This window comes from Peromyscus leucopus, chromosome 10 (genome assembly GCF_004664715.2).
Source record: "Peromyscus leucopus breed LL Stock chromosome 10, UCI_PerLeu_2.1, whole genome shotgun sequence".
Classification (NCBI taxonomy): domain Eukaryota; kingdom Metazoa; phylum Chordata; class Mammalia; order Rodentia; family Cricetidae; genus Peromyscus; species Peromyscus leucopus.
In genome coordinates, this window is record NC_051071.1 from 4,622,764 (window position 1) to 4,642,227 (window position 19,464).

Consider the following 19,464-nt stretch of genomic DNA (forward strand, 5'->3'; position numbering starts at 1 on the left):
TTTAGTTTTGTTACAGAATTTGTCTTTAGCCAGTTTTGTAAGAAAAGTGTGTGTGTGTGTGTGTGTGTGTGTGTGTGTGTGTGTGTGTGTGTGTGTGTATGGAAACTAGTTGGGTATAGTGTCCCACACTTATAATCCCAAAACTTGGGAGGTGAATGCAGGTAGGAGAACTAGAAGAGTTTAAGGTCATTTGGGGCTACATATTAAATTGGAGGTTAAAGCCAGGCTGGAATACATGAGATCATACCCAAAAGAAAAAAAAAGAAAGAAAGAAAGAAAAGAGAGAGAGAAAAAATCTGGCAGTACAGACCACAGATTTAGTTTACAACGAGCATTTTGTTCCCCCATAAACTCATATATCAGAGAAATCAAATACACATTTCCACATTTCTTAAAGTGTATAATAGTGATATTGCCCATTCCCTAAAGACTTGTTGCAGAATGATTGTATTCCTCTGGAATATGAGTGAAGTGTTAATGTTCCTACTTGGCTACAAACTCATGACATTCCTCTAACATCTAGATTGGCTGTGTTTCCTGGTTATATGCCAGAAATTCCTCAGATATCCCAGTCTAGGATTTATGGACTGAGAGGTTTATGATATTTCAGAGGGTAGAACTGGCTATTGTTTTTGCATAATGGGCAAATGGAGTAAATGCAGTGTAAGTCGTGACCCAGCTCAGAGCCTGAAAAGTGAGCCAGGTGGACAATAGTAATATTCTAGCCTATGCCAAACAGCCTCAGCACAGGACCAAGCTGTGGTCATGATGGCTTCTACACAATATTTCTTCTTTGTAGGGAGCCAGAAAAGACTTTGATGATGGCAGGTAGGATGAGAAGAATTTTGTCTTGATGATTTTATGTCATCGAGGCTACATGAACAGCAGAAGCACAGGTATGAAGCCTGACCTAGGATGCTTATTATCCAGAGGTGAGGCAGTGGTGAAGTAGTTGTGATAAAAAATAAGTACATACACTAATAAGTACATGCTATGTGTCGAGACGGACTAGGCCCTCTTCAGAGTACAGACCCACTTCCATGTGGCAGAGGTCTTCTCTTACCACAGGAAAGGTCGGGGCTTATTTTACACCCATCCCTCCAGTCACAGCTGATTAAACAGACATGGACACCTGACTCAAGCCAATCAGATGGTTGGGCTGCCTGAGTAGCCACCGGGAACGTAAAGGAGTAGAAGAAGTGGTGTTGAGAAAGTGAAGGAGAGACTGAGAGGAAGAGGGGCATGGAGGGAGGGAGGAAAGGAAAGAGAAGAGTGATAGAAGAGGGAGAGAGAGGGGAACCCATACATGGGTAGGGGATGGAAGGAAGAAAGACCAGTTCTTGACCACTTTCCCTTTTCTAGTTCCAATCCCTTGGCTAAGATCTGATCATTTTTGTTTCTGCTGGTCTGGATGGTTTCTAGAGTGAAGAAGCAGGACTGCAAAGCTCTGGTATTCAGGCAGACGGGATGTCTCTCTTTACTTCTCCTGTGTCACAACATTGGCATCTGAGGAGGACAGAGTGAGCTGGAAGTTAGTGGGACTGGATGCAGAGGCCGGAGCCTTCTGTTCCTCTGCAGTGAGTGCTCGGGCTTGAAGGGTGTTGGTCAGTGGGAGTGTTGATTTGGTTCTTTCAAAATGCAAGTTTGCCACTGTGAATGATGACATTTGAACATCAACAAATACAAAATGAAGCCCATGGAACATTTTAATTATGATAGATAACACAGGAAATTGTATTTATGTATGGAAACTAAATTTAGAAGCTTGGACAGATTGACAGGATCTTTCCTAAATCCATGTAAATAGCCCATGCCAGGTGCTAGGAAGTGGTTTCAGAGACAGAAGCTGACCACGCAGGCAGGTCCCTCATTACCCTAAAATTTTGTGGAAGAAAGGGCTTTACTCTGGGTCAACTCGTTTTTAAGAAGTGTTCATTTTCAAGGCTAAAGAATTAACAGTTTTTGAAAGAATCATTTCAGGACGGCTCCTATTCTCAGTTCCCTTTGTGTCTGTAAACAAGGAAAGGGTGTGGCCTGACTTGGATCTGTTCTGATAGTGTTTGTGCAGCCAAGGCGGGCCCAGTGGGAAGAGGAAGTGTGTGGGTGGGAGAAGGGAAATCTCTCAGGCTCCCTCCCCTCACACACCCTGCCCCCACTTTTAGAGTCCCTTACTTTCCACAGTCTCACTCACTCTATTCACTTCGGATCCCCTGAAAACTGTGAGCAGTGACTCAGACAGGGTGATGGTGAAGGAGTTTTCTGGAGGAAGGCTGTTGGACTTGGGAGATGGGAAAAGCCTTTACTCTCACCCCATACCCTCTGAAAAGGTTCTTCGTTGTGATCCCCTGGGACACCCACTACTCTGACCTTGTGAAGGCTTGAACAAAGAACATCACCCTAGAGCACACATCTCCTCTTCAAGACTCATGGTCCAGGTCAGAGACCAGAATTCCCTGTGTAACAACAATGAGCTCTAAATTCATATTCCCAAAGATGTGTATCCACTGGATTCAGGGATAGCCTAGGATCAGCTGTTTGCAGAGACCATGTACAGCATGGATGCTACTGCCGCAGGACCCAAAGCAAGACTCAGGAGAGAAGCCAACTGAGCCAGGGCCGGGGCCTGACTCTCCAAGTTCATTGCCTCTTTATGGTTTACACTGAAGAATCTGAAAATTCTTTTGAATTGGATTTCCAGGCTGTTACAAAAGTTTATCTGTCAATGTAGGAACTCAGGACACATTTAAATATTAGCTTCATATTTATCTTTTGCATATGTATGCTTATGGACTATGGCTCTGACTGAGGCCCCAAATGTCAACGGTAGGCAATACCACCACATCACACAGTATGAACTTGGATAAGTACTTGTATATCTGAAACTCCCCCTGTTTTTCTGCCTGCAAACTGAGAAAAATCACAATAATACTTATGACAAGCATTGAAACTAACTATAATTACTGTCTTGTGCCCTTGGGCCAGGATTTCTTTGTGCCTTCGCTTTCTCATTTGTCTGATGGAAGGATACTAATGGCATCTGTCTCCAAGTGTTGTCATCAATAATGTAATAGCCTTATGGCAGCATCTGGCACACAATGAATTGTACATGTTAGTTGTTAGAACCCTCTTCCCAGTACTCATGACCCCCTAGCTGGAAACAGCATAATAAGGAAATAAGCAGAAGCCAGCAGTAATCCTCAGAAACCAAGTTGTGCAGTAGAAAGAGCTGTCCTTGTGTAAAGGCTCAGACCACTTCAGATATCTTCAGGATTAACATTTCAAGTTAATTCCCAAACCCAGCCCAGTCCTAAGAGGCTGCCTAACAGGGAGGCAGAAAATCCTCTGCAGAAACTCCTTGGATCTCAGGATAGGAGCTAGTAGCATATGAAAACAGCATGTGCAATGCTTAGGTCCTGGCCCACCACCTCTGCCGTGTTGGAGCCTGAGATCTGACTCGTAGTCCAGACTCATCCTGTGATTACAAATCAACCCTGGCCTTCACAGGAAGCATGAGGCCTGTTCCTGCTTCCAACTGCAACTGTTACTTTAGCCAAGTGTAATCTGATGAATATAAACTAAGAGTTCTGTCCTGGGATAACCTCGATTCTTGTCTGTAAAGAGCTTTGAGATCCACTCAGAAAGGTGAAAGAAAAAAAAAAAAAAAAACCAAAAACTTACTTCTCTGGTCAGGGACTTGATGGGGGAAGAGAGTGAAGAGACCCAAATGAGTTTCTGCAGAGGATTTTCTGCCTCCCTGTTAGGCAGCCTCTTAGGACTGGGCTGGGTTTGGGAATTAACTTGAAATGTTAATTCTGTAAATATCTGAAGTGGTCTGAGCTTTTATGCAAGGACAGCTCTTTTTCCTACGCAACGTGGTCTCTGAGGATTAACGCTGGCTTCTGCTAGGCACCAAGAAACCCCTTTCTGGGGTTCACCATCTGCAGCTTTGACCCCAGAAGGGGGCCACTGGCCAACTGGTAAGCCCCCAGATCCTCGTCTACAGCCACAACATTGTCTCCTCAAGAACCTACTGCAGGCAGGAGGCTCTTCCTCCATCTCGGTTCTGTAGACACATTCCGTCTCAGAAACCTTCTGTTCCTTAGTCATATTGACGCATAAGAAGAGCATGTGATATTATGTCATTCTAAGATATTTTCACTTTAAACACTGTTAAGGAAGCACTAAGCTAAGGAGAATAGCATCTCCCTGTGCAGTTTCTGACAGCCGTCAGAATTTGGAGAAGCTTTTTGTCAGTGTGGTTCTCAGAACCGACAGGCTCCTCCCAGGGTCCCTCTTCAGTGTCCCTCTCATCTAGGAACACATTCACTCAGCCCAGTGTTGTCCAGCCTGTGCTTCCACAAGTTTAGATACATCACTGTTTTCAGGCTGTTTGTATCATTTCCCAGAGCTCACGAGCAATCAACAGCAATCAAATCCCCGTGGCAACTGTTTCTATCAAAGCCTTTACATTAGAGTTTCCTTCTGCTTATAGCCAACAGCCTTGTGCTCTGGGGCCATCATGAAATAATGCCCAGCCACTTTTGAATTTGGAGCTTCTGGATGCATGCATGGTTTATACACCAGGAATGGCACCATTCCAACCCACATGCTCTTTTTTCTAAGGTCCTATTTGGTGTAGAACATAAGTATGTGGATTGGTTTTCACATTGTGCTCCCCAAGTCTGGAAATACATCATGAGCATCTTTATGACATTTCTCAAAGGAAGTAGTTGCTGTGTGTGACTGGTAACTTTTTTTCAAGAGTTAAACATCTGAGCTATTTAAATTCCTCTGCAAAGTATGAAAAGCAAATTAAGTAATCAAAGCAAAAGCACTCAAATCAGAAGAATGAGGAGTGTGGTAGCTCTGTGTGCCTGGGGGGTTGGGAGCAACAACAAATCTGACTGTCAAAACTCAGCCCAAATCTCCAGCTAACAGAGAGATTTAGAAAATTTCAAGAGGCCCTCACACAGCTCTGGGCTGGGTGGAATATACTTGCAGTGTAGTCAAGGTAGCGTGAACCGGCATGCTGTGTGCTGGGTAGTGCAGGGTGAGTGTGCGAGTCCAGGGTGTGGGACAGAGTGTGGTAGGCATCTGGGTGTGCCTGTGAAACAGCTGAACTCTTTTCTAAACTTTCTGTTTATGAAGGCAGATTGGTTGGACAGCTATAATGCGGCACGATTGTCAGTGTGTTCCATCCATGAGACCCGATTTAAATGAGTGAAGCAGTGGCCCAGTAAACCACATTCTATGCTGTATCTTCTCTGCTCAGAAGAAATCGAAGGTACTGTTAGTTAACACCCCAGGAAGGCAGTTTTGATTCTACCCTAAACGTACCTTTGCTTGTTTGCAGCGCTGTTTCCTGTGTTCACTTACTGGGATATTTCACCTGTATCTCAGCAAATTGAGTGGAAATGGGGGTTTCTGTCCCAACCAAGGCAGATTAGCTTGCTTTATAACAGCCTTGAAGCAGATCTACTATGAGCACTTGAAAATTAGAGGGAGCTAGGCATGGAGTATACCCCTATAATTACAGCACTTGGGAGACTAAAGCAGGGAATCTTAGATCTGTTCAGCCTGGGAGTGGTGGTGGTGTTTCTAGTCTGTTGAGCATCTTCTATTGGGGAAACCTGTAGAAGGAAAGAACACCAATTGTGGAACAAAATTAATGTTGCTGTATTATATAGCAGCTGCAACAGTTGTGAGCTGACATTTCTGTTTCCTTTTACAAATACTGTATATAGTCTGGGCATGGTGTTCCACACCTATAATTCTAGCACATGGGAGATGGAGGCAGAAGGATCAGTAATTCAAAGGCTTCTGTAGTGAGTTTGAGGCCCTGTTTCAAAAAAAAACATAAAAAACAAATATTACAAGTATTTTTTGTTTGAATATACATTTAGGCTTGAGTAGTCAAACTTTAGAGATCTGAGATAATTCATTGGCTTAAAAAGACTTAACCTATCTCAGCCTACCTCTAGTGTGTTGTTGATTTTATACTTTATAATATATCCAGAGAGTGTTAAATTCCTTTGTCTTGACTGTGTTTGTTTCTCTACTTCCTATATCTTGGCTATGTTTGGCACAGGTGTATATGGTTATCTTATTTGGACTCTTATGGAACACGGACATAAATAAAATCAAAGTCTGAGGAAATCTAATTCTTTCAAGATGACATATGAAAATGCTTTATTATCACAAACGATGTATTATAGTTTTCTCACAAATATAGCTCTAGGGTACCAAAATTATCAAAGGCCTTTTCCTCCTGTAAGAAAGTCAATATACTTAACAAGAAAGAATTTCGTCACATTTAGACCTGAGGAGTGGGGGGCAGCACTCGGAGGAGGCTAGAAAGTTAAATCATGTGACATAGCTTGAGCTGGTGGTGATGTACCTTGTGCATCCCGTTACTAATCTTTAATCTTTGTACCAGGCACAGAGCCAGCACATCCAGTTAACCAGGATAAATGATTAAGGGGCATCATGTAACAATTGCTGAATATAACTCACTATAACCAAATACACGAACCTCTGGAGTCAACTACCTTTTTTCAAAAAGATTTATTTCATTTTATTTTATGTTTATGAGTTTTATGTTTATGTTTTACCTATGTGTATATCTGTGCACTACATATTTGCCTGGTATCCACATAGTCTGGAAGAGAGCATTGGATCCCCTGCAACTGGAGTTACGAGAGCTTGAGGAACTACGTGGGGTCTGGGAACTGAACCCAGGTCCTCAGCAAGAGCAGCCAGTGCTCTTAACTGCTGAGCCACCTCTACAGTTCTGAAGCCAGCTATCTTGGTCAGGTGAGCTGTAGTGATAGGATTCAAACTGTGAGAAAAGAACACAACACAAAATAACACAAAAGAATCTTTGGGGAAGATTTCTATAGATTGAACTTGGGCCCACTGTGAATCTAACATGGCTGCCACTGAGAAGCCATGAGTGAGTAAAGTGTGTCTAAGCACATAATATATTTTACTGTTACAAGGAGGTTGAAATCCAGCAGGTGCTCTGGTCCAGTTTCCTATGTGGGAGGGTCAAAGAGCAGGTCTGAATATGGCTTTTCCCAAGTTTGAGATATTCTTTAAAACATATTTCACAAGATGTTTGGGCTTCAATTAATTGGATAAAATAATAATTACCATCACAGAAAAGAAATGGATAATTTCTGTAATATAAAAGTGAGTCTTAGAAATCAATAAGGGAAAGGCCATACTACCGGGAAACAGACGAAAGATACAGACAGCTCAGGAAAAGGAACAAAAAACAGGAAATAGATGTATGAAAATATACTCCACCTCAGTCAGAGTTTAAAAAGTCAAGTTCAAATGATGATGAATAGTAATTTTCACTTCCATTTGGCACAGATTCAAAAGAATAGAAAGAGAGCCGAGAAATGACCTAGCAGGTAAAGACACCGGCCACCAAGCCTAGTGGCTGCCGTTCAATCCCAGAATCTGCATGGTGGGAGGAGAGGCCTGCGAGCTGTCCTCTGACTTCCACACTTCCATCATGGAACATGCACTCCTCCACGTAGCCCACACACAAAATAAATAAAGTAAGATTAATCTTTAAAAAGCGAGAGATTGTAGAGAGAAGCCAGGCATAGCGGCACATGCTTGTGACCTCAGCATTTGGGAGGTAGAGGCAGGCGGATCGGGAGTTCAAGACCATCCTCAGATACATAGTAGGTATCTTAAAGAAAACAAAAAGTAAAAACAAGATATGAAGGTGAAGAGAGCCCAAGGTACAATGTTAGCAAAGGGTTATTTTCATCTATTATGGGGCTAACTGTTTTGTAATCAATATCTATTAAAGTTGATCACTATGCTGTACTTAACTGATGTAAGCTAGAGAAAAGTACACAAAGATGAGTGTATATGGATCATGGTCGCCTCATAAATCCTAATAGTATACAGAAAACAAACCATTAGAAGGCTGTGATAGAGTGGGCAGGCTTGCAGAAAGTGTTCCAAGATACAGCAACAACTAAAAAGAGCAAATAACCAAGATAATACAGAAATAATTTAATTTCTGTTACACAAAATGGGAAAATCTAAGGGTGTATACACTGAAATGTGAGTATTTTGGGAGGGTAGCATTTTGGAGTATCTTCCATTTATATCCTATGCATTTCTTTAATATTGAATCATATATCAATGTTAAAATAGGACAATGTTAAAAATAATAACAAAAACATGTTAAGAAAATGGTCATGTGGTTTTCTTATCAAAGATGTTAAATCTGAATCTAGAATAGCCATCTAAATCTATATTCATTAATATTCTCTAAGATGAACAATATGGAGTTCTAAAATTTATTTTTGGGACTGGCGAGATGGTTCAACAGCTAAAAGCACTTGCTGCTCTTCCAGACCCTGGAATTCAGTTCCAGCACCCATGTCAGGCAGCTCCCAACTGTCTGTAAGTCCACTTCTAGGGGACCGGATGCTTCTGGCCTCCACAGGCACCTGTACCCACACACAGGTACACACACAGCTACACACAAAATGGTACTAATAACTCTTTTAAAAATAATTCAATTTGCTGGTCATGGTGATACATATCTTTAATCCCAGCACTTGAGAGGCAGGCAGATCTGAGAGTTTGAGGCCAGCCTGGTCTATAAAGTGAGTTCTAGGACAGCCAGGGCTGTGTACAGAGTCCCTGATGGATAGATGATAGATAGATAGACAGACAGATTGATAAAATTTACCATTAAGTATAAAAAATTTGGGACACTATTATAGATTAAAAATAACTAAATGAATTAGGTGAACTTTGCTTAAATTCTCAGTGCAAAATCGCAAAGAAGCGTTTTATAAATGATTTTACTGGGACACAACTGTACTGGTAAATATGATAGGACAGCATTCTAGGATGTAAGATTTGGGAAGTACTAATATAGGAAATCCTCCTTTGACTGAACTGTTTTGTACCTCTCCTAGCAGGATTTATGTTATTTAACTTCGATTATTTATTTGATTATCAGGGCTAGGGTTCTGAATTGTAGTGGTGCTCGTTGAGGGATATCAATGCATTCATTTATAGAATAACTTATCTGGTTTATAGATTTCAAACTAGTTCCTAAAAGTCAACCAGGATTTATTATAAAGCTGGGAGAGTTATGAGCTGGAGGGGGTGTTAAAAATCCTATAGGATTACTCCTATCATGTTACAGATGTGCAGGGGACATGGACATGCAAGGTGACTTACAAGTTAACCAGGAGAATCGGTTTGAGGATTCTTGCCACTACATTCAGAATTCTTACCATAAGTCATTAAGATTTGTTTTACCCTTGCTGAGCATCAAAAATGAACCAGATTTCCCGCTGACTTGCCCAAAGAGAGTCACTTTCTGTACAGAAAGAGGCTTAACACTGAGGAGGAATTACATGATAATCTCAAGGGACAAAGGGCCTCCAACTCCACTTGTAATCATGCAGGCCGTCTGCCCAGTGCAAGCAGAACCAAGACATGGCCTTTGCTTGACTTTTTTGTTACATAAGAAAGCACTGGGGGTTAGAGCCAACTTTTTTTTTTTTTTTTTCAGAAAAAAAAAAGGCAAACAGCTAACAAAAAAATTGTTAAGTCCTTTATTCACTTAATAAACATTTCTAGCTTATCTGGTGGAATGATAAATTAAATCCATCAATCAATGTATTCATTATAAAATGTGTATATCATGCCTGGATTAAAGACTCCAGATTGGCACAGCCCCCATTTAAAATGGCCCTCTGAGAATAGTCTTGTAGAGGCATTCTTCACTCTGTCCCTGATGCTCTGAGGGGGTGTGCATCTTGTGCCTTTACTCTGCCCTGGTTAGTTTTTCTGTCAACTTGAACAAGCTGAAGTCATTTGAGAAGAAGGAATCTCAACTGAGGAAATGCCTCAACCAGGATGTTTTGTGAGCAAGCCTGTGGAGGCATTTTCTTGATTAATGATTGACATAGGAGGGCCCAGAATACTGTAGGCAGTGCCACCCACGCGCAGGTTGTCCTGGGTGGTGTAAGAATGCAGTTTAGGCAAACCATGGGGAGCAAGCCAGCAAGTGGCATCCCCCATAGCCTCTGCTTCAGTCCCTGCCTCCAGGCTTCTGTCATGACTTCCTCAGTGATGGACTATGATGCAGAGGTAGAAGATGAAATAAATTTTTTCCTCCCCACATTGCTTTTGGTCATGGTGTTTTATCACAGCAATAGAAACTCCAACTAAGACACTTGGTTTCCTTGCAATTAATTGAAAGCAGAAAGAGTTTTGCTTGTCAGGAAGAATTTGTCTCTGTTAATTGCAAATAATATTAGAGACTTTCAGGATTTCAATCATGTAGGCATCTCTCTATGCTGAGTCAGTAGAGGGAGAGATATGTAATCAACAGAATGGTTCCAAAATGAAGCAAATTGAATTCTAATTGGTTGGCGATCCCTGGGTGAGGTCATGGTGCTCAAATTTGGGGAAGGGTATGTAATGTTAGCTCAGCTCAGATACATTAATGCTTAAGTCTCAAGGGAATGAAATGCAGAAACTCAGTGATAGTTTGACTCTGGACTGTCTTCTAAAGATCATTTGCTAAAGGCTTGGTCACCAACCTAGGAGATGGGACTTAGTGGAGGGAAGTTAGGTTGTTGGAGTGTGCTCTTTAAGGAGATACTGGGATCCTGTTTTCTTCTCTGTGTCCAGCTATCAAGAAATGAGCAGCTTTGTTCTATTGTGTGCCCCCACATAATGATGTCCTTACCATAGGCCTCAGAACAAGGAAGCCAGCTGACCTTGAGTTGAAAGCCCCGGAACTGTGAGCTGAAATAAAAATGTCCACCTTTTAAGAAGTTTGTCTCAGGTACCTTTTAGCAATAGAAACCTGACTGACAAACTGTGCCCTGGTTATATGCGGGACTGTGAGGACTTGGGAGCCAGGTGGGCACAGGAAACCAACCTGCTACAGTTTTGGAATCTTAAGAAACTCCAGAGGAAATCCAGCTTTATTCAGAGTCAAAAGGCTAGGACAGTGTAAGGCAAAGCTTAGTTAAGTGTTCAGTGACGTGTTGCAGATTGAAAGTGACTCATGGTTGCTGGGGAGGGGGAGAGACAGGGATGCAGGGAAGGAGGGGCAGGAGGAGAGAAGGGAGGTCCCTGAAATGGTAGAGGCATGCTGAAAAGGTACAGAAGTGTCAACACACTCTCAAAACAGTGGAACCTGAGCCTCTTCTCCTTGAAGAGGATTTGAAGAAATAGGGAAGCCATCTCATGAACTGTATGAACAAAGGTAGAAACTTATAGATGACCCAGGTCAGCTTGGGAAACAGTAAATGAGAAAACTTATGGATGATCAACAGTGTTTTCCATTTTTCAGATTACTTACTCAGATTGTATCCTGAGCAAGAACAATTTCCTGTGGTTTATAAATAGGCCCTGGCTATTTTAGTAAACTGCTGTGCTGATGACCCTTCGCGCAATGTTCCATGGAGACTTCAGATTTCCAGGAGGCAGAAGAAAATGCGTAAATATATGAGAAATGATCCAGAACATGAACCCTGCCAATAAAAGCCATTGCAAAGTTTGTGAGGAAGGTCTGTCTAACCAGGTACTCACCGTCCCCACCCCTCCCACTTCCTCCCAGTTACTTTGCGGAATACCCAAGGCCTTGGGACGGTCTAGACTAGAAGTGGGGATAAGTGTAAGAGCTGAGCTCATTTGCCTGAACTCACAGAGAGGGTGGTGCCAGGATTACAATTCAGCTTTCAGAGTTCCTTCAATCCATGCTCAAACACAGAATTTCTATCTACGTCCATAACTTAAGTAACCAACAGAACTGCAAAGAACTGAAATTCCCACATTTTCTAGGATGGGAGCCTTTTTGCTATGGCTGAGATCCCTATTGACTACACTTGAGGAACATTCCAAACCATTTATACACATTAGCTGGTGTAGTACAGAAAGGAGATATTTCTCTCCATAGTTAAGGGGTCAAATTAAAATAGATCTGTGTTTTGTTTGCAATTGGCACTATACTCAGTTTTTCTGAACTCTTGTGTCTTCCAGTCCATTCACCAACATCTGAGTGGCTATGTATTGTTCATTATGGCCTCACAAAGATTTTAAATGAATAAGCATATTTTATTTGTATGTTTCTTTTGAATTCCTGCTAATGTAGATGTAAAGCAGAAAGAAACTGATGATATCATACCCTCCCAATCTTTTTTTTTTTTTTTTTTTTTTTTTTTTTGAGACGGGGTTTCTCTGTGTAGCTTTGTGCCTGCTGAGTGCTGGAATTAAAGGCATGCACCACCACTGCCCGGCTATACCTCCCAATCTTAAACAATTAGTAAAAGAGGAGAGGAGGCCCATCATTCACTCACAGATTTGGGTGAATTAAAACTAATAACAATTAAAACAGCAGCAAAGTAATGCAAAAACCCTGCTAGGGAAACATCCACCAACCAATCCTGTTACCTGAAAAAATCACTGTCAAACATCCCCAGACTGTGCAGGAATCCTTTTGTGAGTTGTGCCTAAGACCTCACTAAATGAGAAGGGTGTTAGCAGCCTTATTCCCTTACAGTTGGGTCCGTCTGTGTCACAATTAAACCACAACCAATATGTCTCTGACCATTCCCACAGTCCTTCAAATGCCTGAAATTTCTGAATATACCCTGAGGTTGAAATGGAAGCTCCACCTAATCTATTGAATGTAATGGCACCTGCTTTAAAATGTCTTTTCATAGCAGAAATTTAGCTAAAGAGTATCACCTGCATGTGTCGATAAGTTTTTTTAGTGAAAAAAGTTTTTTTTAATCCTTTTTTATTGATAAAAGTTTTACTTGGTTTAGTCACACCACACATGTAAGTTTTATATTCACAGGGACTTCCAGATGAAAAGGATGAAGCATTCTTTGTAGACATTCTTTTATATGGATAAGACTGCAACATTGGATTGTATGTTAAACCACCTGATAACTAGAAGCTAAGTCCATGGGGGAAAAATAAATTAATGGACATTGAGGAGGCTACTATGTCCTATATCTTCTTTTTTTTTTTCTGTCTCCAATATGATTAACCTCAAGATATGAAAAAAACTAGAACAGAAATATTGTGATTCCTGCTCTGAAAATCAATCAGGTCTTCCCATTTTGATATTTAAAAAACAAAACAAAATAGACAAAAATCACACAAACATATACAAAGACCCAAACCAAAAACAAACCAAGACAGAAAATATCACTTCCCTGAGATATGGAAGTTGGAGTGGCTTTTTTTCTGTGAAGCCCACAAGAAAAAAATTCAGATGTCTTCTGCCCTGGGCATTTGCATGTATGTGTGCAGTGTGAGACAGAGTGAGGGTAGGCAGGCTACACCTTCCTGCCTTTCTCCAGTATAGACTGGGAGGGCTTCCCAGAGGGGCTCCCTTCCCAGAGCTGCCTCCTGAGTCACCTAGAACAAAAGGAAGAAGGGATTGAGCTAAGTTATTTTAGAAATGGAAGATGAAACATATACCTCTTAGTTTTAATGAATTTTTTAATGAATATTTTAATTTTTTAATGAATTTTTAAATTTACATAAGAAGTAGTGAGTTTCATCATGACATTTCCATACACGTATGTCATTGTCCTTTGTTCATGTTCAGTCCCCACCCCCTTTTTTCCCTCTCTCCTCCTCTCCTACTGGTTCCCTTTCTCCCCTCATAAAACCTCCTTATATTTTCATGTCACACACACACACACACACACACACACACACACACACACACACACATATGCACACACATGCACAGACATGCATGCACACACACACATGCACATACATGCATACACACATGCACATGCACACACACATATGCATTTGCTTACATATATTTGCTTACATATATGCTTATTTATGAGTATATTTGAAGCCATAGCCCAGAGAGAGGAAAACAAGCAATATTTTGTTTTTTTCTTACCTGTTGCCCCATCTTGTTACCCCTCTCCCCCCTCCCTTTGAACTCCTTCACCCTCCTCCCGTGTGGCCCCTCCACTTTTATACTGTACATACTGTTTGGCACATATGCTTGCTGCCTTCTAAGATGGACTCACTTAGGTTGGCCTCACCCTCACTATGTGTTCCAGATTAACCTTGAGTGTTCAATCTTCCTGTCTCAGTGGCCTGAATCCTGGGATTACCGGTATGTGCCACCATGCCCAGCTGGGTTCCTATTCCTTTATTTTATTTTTTGAGATTATAATTTAATTGCAACATTTCTTCCTTCCCTTTCCTCCAAGTTCTCCCATATATCCCTCCCTACTCTCCTTCAAATTCATGACCCCTTTTTCAGTGTTCTTGAAGCCATCTATGTGTGTGTGTGTGTGTGTGTGTGTGTGTGTGTGTGTGTGTATGTATGTATATGTATTTCTTTTTAAAATTTATTAATTTTTATTTTATGTACATTAGTGTTTTGCCTAAATGTACATCTGTATGAGGATGTTGGATCTCCTAGAACAGGAGTTATAGACAGTTATGAGCTGTCATGTGGGTGCTGGAATTGAACCCAGGTCCTCTGGAAGAGCAGCCAGTGCTCTTAACCTCTGAGCCATCTCTCCAGCCCACACATGTATTTCTAAACATAATCTGTTCAGTCCATATAATGCCATCTGAATGTATTTTTTCAGGGCTGACCATTTGGCACTGGACAGCAAGTTGGTGTGCTCTTCCTTGGGGAAGACGCCCTCTCCCATTTCCAGCTTTCCTCAGTTGTCTATGGTTCTTTGTGTAGGTGTAGGGTTGAGACCTCATGGGCTTTTCTCCCTAAAGTTGGCATGTTCATTGGGATTATCCTTATTTAGCTCATGTTTGGGTAGCCATATTGGTGAGCCTTTATGGGTGTATCTTCTGATATTACTAAGAGATAATGCTCCCTTTTCAGAAATGTTCCCTGAGTTTTAGCTGCAGGAGTGCTTTGCAGATGTATCCATTAGGACTGGACTCCACAACTCTGCATTTTGATTGGTTGTCATTTTCTGTAGTGGTCTCCATCTGTTACAAAGAAAAATTTCCTTGATGAAAAGTGGAGATTACATTTATTTGTGGGCATCAGGGCAAATGTTTATAGATTACTGTCAGAGATTATGTTGGTTTAGTAAATTAGTTATTGTAGATTCTCTTTCAACAACCATGATTTTGCTACCACTGAATTTGTTAGCTAGGTTTCCAGTACCAGGCCTGGTCTCTCTCTTGTTGAGCACGTCTTAAATCCAATTAGAGAGCTATTGGTTAGAACCAGGCATGTGTGCCACTGCTGCTCTGTGGCAGAGTCCTTGCTGTTGTTCCCTTTGGGGAGGGGCTGAGTAGGTGCAGAGTCAACAGCACAGACTCTGGGAGAATGTCAAAACAACAAGCTCAGTTTATTCAGGAAGAGGCAAGCTTTATATACCCTCCACCCACACTGGGGGAAGGTCTGATGAATATGCATCTGCTGGTGTGACATGGCTGCCTCTCATTGGTCCAGGTCATCTCCAGATCATGTCTCAGCTGCTGTTGCTAAGGCCCTTAGGAAGACCCAGGTTGGCTCTCAGAAAGTGTCTTTTTACTGGTTTGGGCCAGCTGGCCCTCTGGCCTGTTAGGGGTGAGTCATCCCACACTGTACCCTTAAGATTATAAAATCATGTTGGTCATTGGGTTTTCTCTTTTTCAAAACAGCTACGTGGATATCTCTGTAGGCACTTACATCTCTACCACTGTGTAAGTCTATTATAGACTCTTCAGGCAGCTGTATACACTCAAGTGACTAGAAGGAACAGTCTCAGCACAGAAATCTCTGCTCAGAATCTTTTCATTGAACTGTTCATAAAAGCAAAAGACTGGAACAACACACAGAAATAAATGTGTGGCATATCATGGAACACTATGAAGCTATAACGGTAACGAAACGAATAGAGGAGATGACAAAAGCTCTCTGGGTGCCATAAGTTACTCCCTAGGAGTAAGAAGTGAAGGAAAGCTTTAAGAAATACATTTGCTTCTGTTTACATATGCCTAAAGAAACACTGTATTGGTACCCTGGAAGAGTAGTGCTTAACCAATTTACAAATGTGATTTAAAAACCATTTTTAATGTGGCTTTAATTGTGGTTTCTTATGTGGAATGGAGTGGGAGTGAAGAATCTGGAAATGGGGTTGAATGAAGTAAATAAAGGTACAGATATTTTTAAATGCTAAGTTTTTATTATGTGTATGTGATGTGCAGTAGTGGCTGCAGAGTGGAGGTGCACGCTATGGTGTGTGTATCCAGGCTGGACGGTAACCTGTGGAACCGGTTCTCTCCTTGTGACTGTACGCAGGTTCTGATGATTGAACTCAAGTACAGCACTGAGCCATCTTACCAGCCCAGGGTATATAGCTTTAACGTTATTTCAGTGTGAGTGTGTGTGTGTGTGTGTGTGTGTGTGTGTGTACATACATATCTCTATTACAGAGTCCCTAGCAATTTGAGATCCAGTGTAAGGATTATCTCTCAGCTTGTTCAAGTTCAAAGTCCTCTTTGGAAAGATCAGGAAAGCACAGATGTCTCTGCAGCTGAGACAGGCCCGTGTTTACCCAGAACTCCTGCTTGGCCATTCCTGGGAAGGCCTCAGAAGAGCTCTTCAAAGCAGTCCTCATAAAAACAAACACCCCCACCCCACCTCCACCTCCTGCCCCCTTCAGAAAACAAATTACTTCTCTGTTCACTGAACACAAAGGGAGTTTCTATTTAAAGTTTTTTTCTTTTCTTTTCTTATTCCACGTTGGCACCACTTACTAAGGAGCGGATGGCTTTCAAGTTGGGTTGTTTGAAACATAAGCACTTAAGAATCCAGGTGCTTAAAACTTTCCCCATCCATGCAGCCTTCATCTAAAAACCACCTTTTTACAATTTTATTGAAACTGTCAGTTGAGGGAAAAAGGTATCCTTGACTACATTTTAAAATTATATGTTTATATCAAAGGCTAATGAATAAAATGTCTCAGATCTTATTTCCTCTTTAAAACGTTTGGAAACAACTTCTGTGGAGTGTATGAGCATTAATGTTTGTAATTCCAACACTCAGAAGGCTGGGATAGGAGGATCTCAAAGTCAAGCCAGTATGGACATACAGAAAGCCACTGTGTCTAAGTCAGAGTGAGAAGACACTGAAGGAACCAGGGAGAGAAATAGTCTGTAAACCATAAGAAACAACCCAGAGGGTCAGGGTGGGAGTCCATTTATCTTCTGACAGAGAGACATCACATTCATGTTATGGCCATGTATCTAAATCCACATCAGAAGGGTAGGGTGGAAATTAGGTTATCCCAACACAAGGTTTTTATTTAGGGGGCAAAGCAGACAGAATTGAAGATCTCAATTTAGAGCAGTGGTTCTCAACCTGTGGGTCCTGACTTCTTTGGGGGTTGAACGACCCATTCGCAGGAGTAGCAAATTAGATATCCTACATATCAGATATTTACATTACAATTCACAAAAGTAGCAAAATTATAGTTATGAAGTAGCAGAAAAATAATTTTAAGGTTGGGGGTCACCACGGAATGTCAGGAAGGCTGAGAACCACTGCTCTAGATAGGGGAATACTCGAACAAACTGCCTCTGACCTTCTCTGGTGTCTGTAGAGAAATGTTTTTTTTCTGATTTTCTTTGAGTTTCTGCAATTTCTTTAATAAATTTGAGGCATGAACCCTTTACACTGGCCAGCAAACTGTGTCAAAGCTGGGGGAGGCTGGACTGGTTTATCTGGAAGCAATGGCGCTCTGTCCTTGCCGAGGTCTTACGCAGGCTTGCAGAGAGTGACAGCACACTTCTGCTCACAGAAGAGCATCCTGACTAGCTGCCCCACCCACAGTCACTGAGGCTGATGGGATGCAGGAGAACCTGGAACTTGGACATCTGACCTCTATTTAAAGTTATAATTTTGTAGCATATTCCAAATTTTAGTTGCTTTCCTTCAGTTTTCCTAAGCCTGAGGATTCAATTACTGAAAATCTTATTTGACAATGTTTATAACAGCATTTTCCAATAGAAAGGGAGATGCAAACCACATACATAATTTAAAATATCCAACAGCTACATTTGTAAACATAAAAAGGTAAAGTTAATTTTAAAAAATAGAACTGATTTTACTCTTTATATCAGTTGTGTCACTTCAGCATGTCTAAATTTCAGGAATTGAAGACAGGTGAGGTGACTCACCTGATGAGCATGCCAAGAACAATGGCCCGAGTTTGATCTCCAGAACCCACAGAATGGACTCCTACATGCACAAAATAAAGTGTAGTTAAAAAAAAAAAATTGGGAGCCATGCAGTGGTGGCGCACACCTTTAGTCCAGCACTAGGGAGGCAGAGGCAGGTATCCGGATTTCTGTGAGATTGAGGCCAGTCTAGTCTACAGAGCTAGTTCCAGGACAACCAAGGCTAAACAGAGAAAACCTGTCTCGAAAAATAAACAGACAAAAAACAAAACAAAACAAAATGTTGAGATATTTTAGTTCTTTTTTAATTGTCTTTGAAATCTAATATAGAGTCCATAAAATCTACTGTTAAATAGATCCAAGTTAAAAAAAAGTTTACTAATAACAAACCAAAAATCAAATTGTAAGTACTAAAAAGTCACTTTTTCATTTTGTTTTGTTGTTCTAGGAATCAAAGCCAGGACTTGTGAGTGTTAAGAAAGCACTCTATAAGTGCTAAATTTAAATTTTAATTCATTAAAACTAAGTGAAATTCAAAGTCAAGTCCTTGTAATTCTAGTCACATTCCAAGTGCTTGGTAACCACGTGTCACCAGGGTTGGGAGTGTGGGTACCTGGAGCCTTTCCTTTTTTATTTTTAACAGCTACTCACTTAAGAGAGATTCCAGGAAATCCTTGTTAATTTCATTCCTACAGTTAGAAACTCAGAATCACTCTTACCTTTCTATGTTGTGATAATTAGAACCAACTCTCTGGAAATATGCAGGTGGAATAGGTTAGTACATATCTAGGAGATAACTAATAAATCCTCTCTCAAGAGGAGAATTGGCCAGGCAGTGGTGGTGCATGCCTTTAATCCCAGCACTCGGGAGGCAGAGCCAGGCAGATCTCTGTGAGTTCGAGGCCAGCCTGGTCTACAGAGCAAGTTCCAGGAAAGGCGCAAAGCTACACAAGAGAAACCCTGTCTCGAAAAACCAAAAAAAAAAAAAAAAAGAGGAGAATTGGACAAATCTAAAGAGCCTGAAGAAGGCTTTCAGCCAGCTGGGGAATTACTGGACCTTGAAACAAACAAACAAACAAACAAACAAAAAAAAAAAAAAAGGAACTTCAAGTGTTTTTATTTTTGAAATACATTTAAAATCTTAAATGACATGCATAAAACAAAACAAAAATTACCATTGTCTTTTATTTTTAACGTTTATTTGTTTATGTGTTTATAGAATTGGGACATCATTGTGTAGCTAATGCTGAACTTGAGCTCACTTTG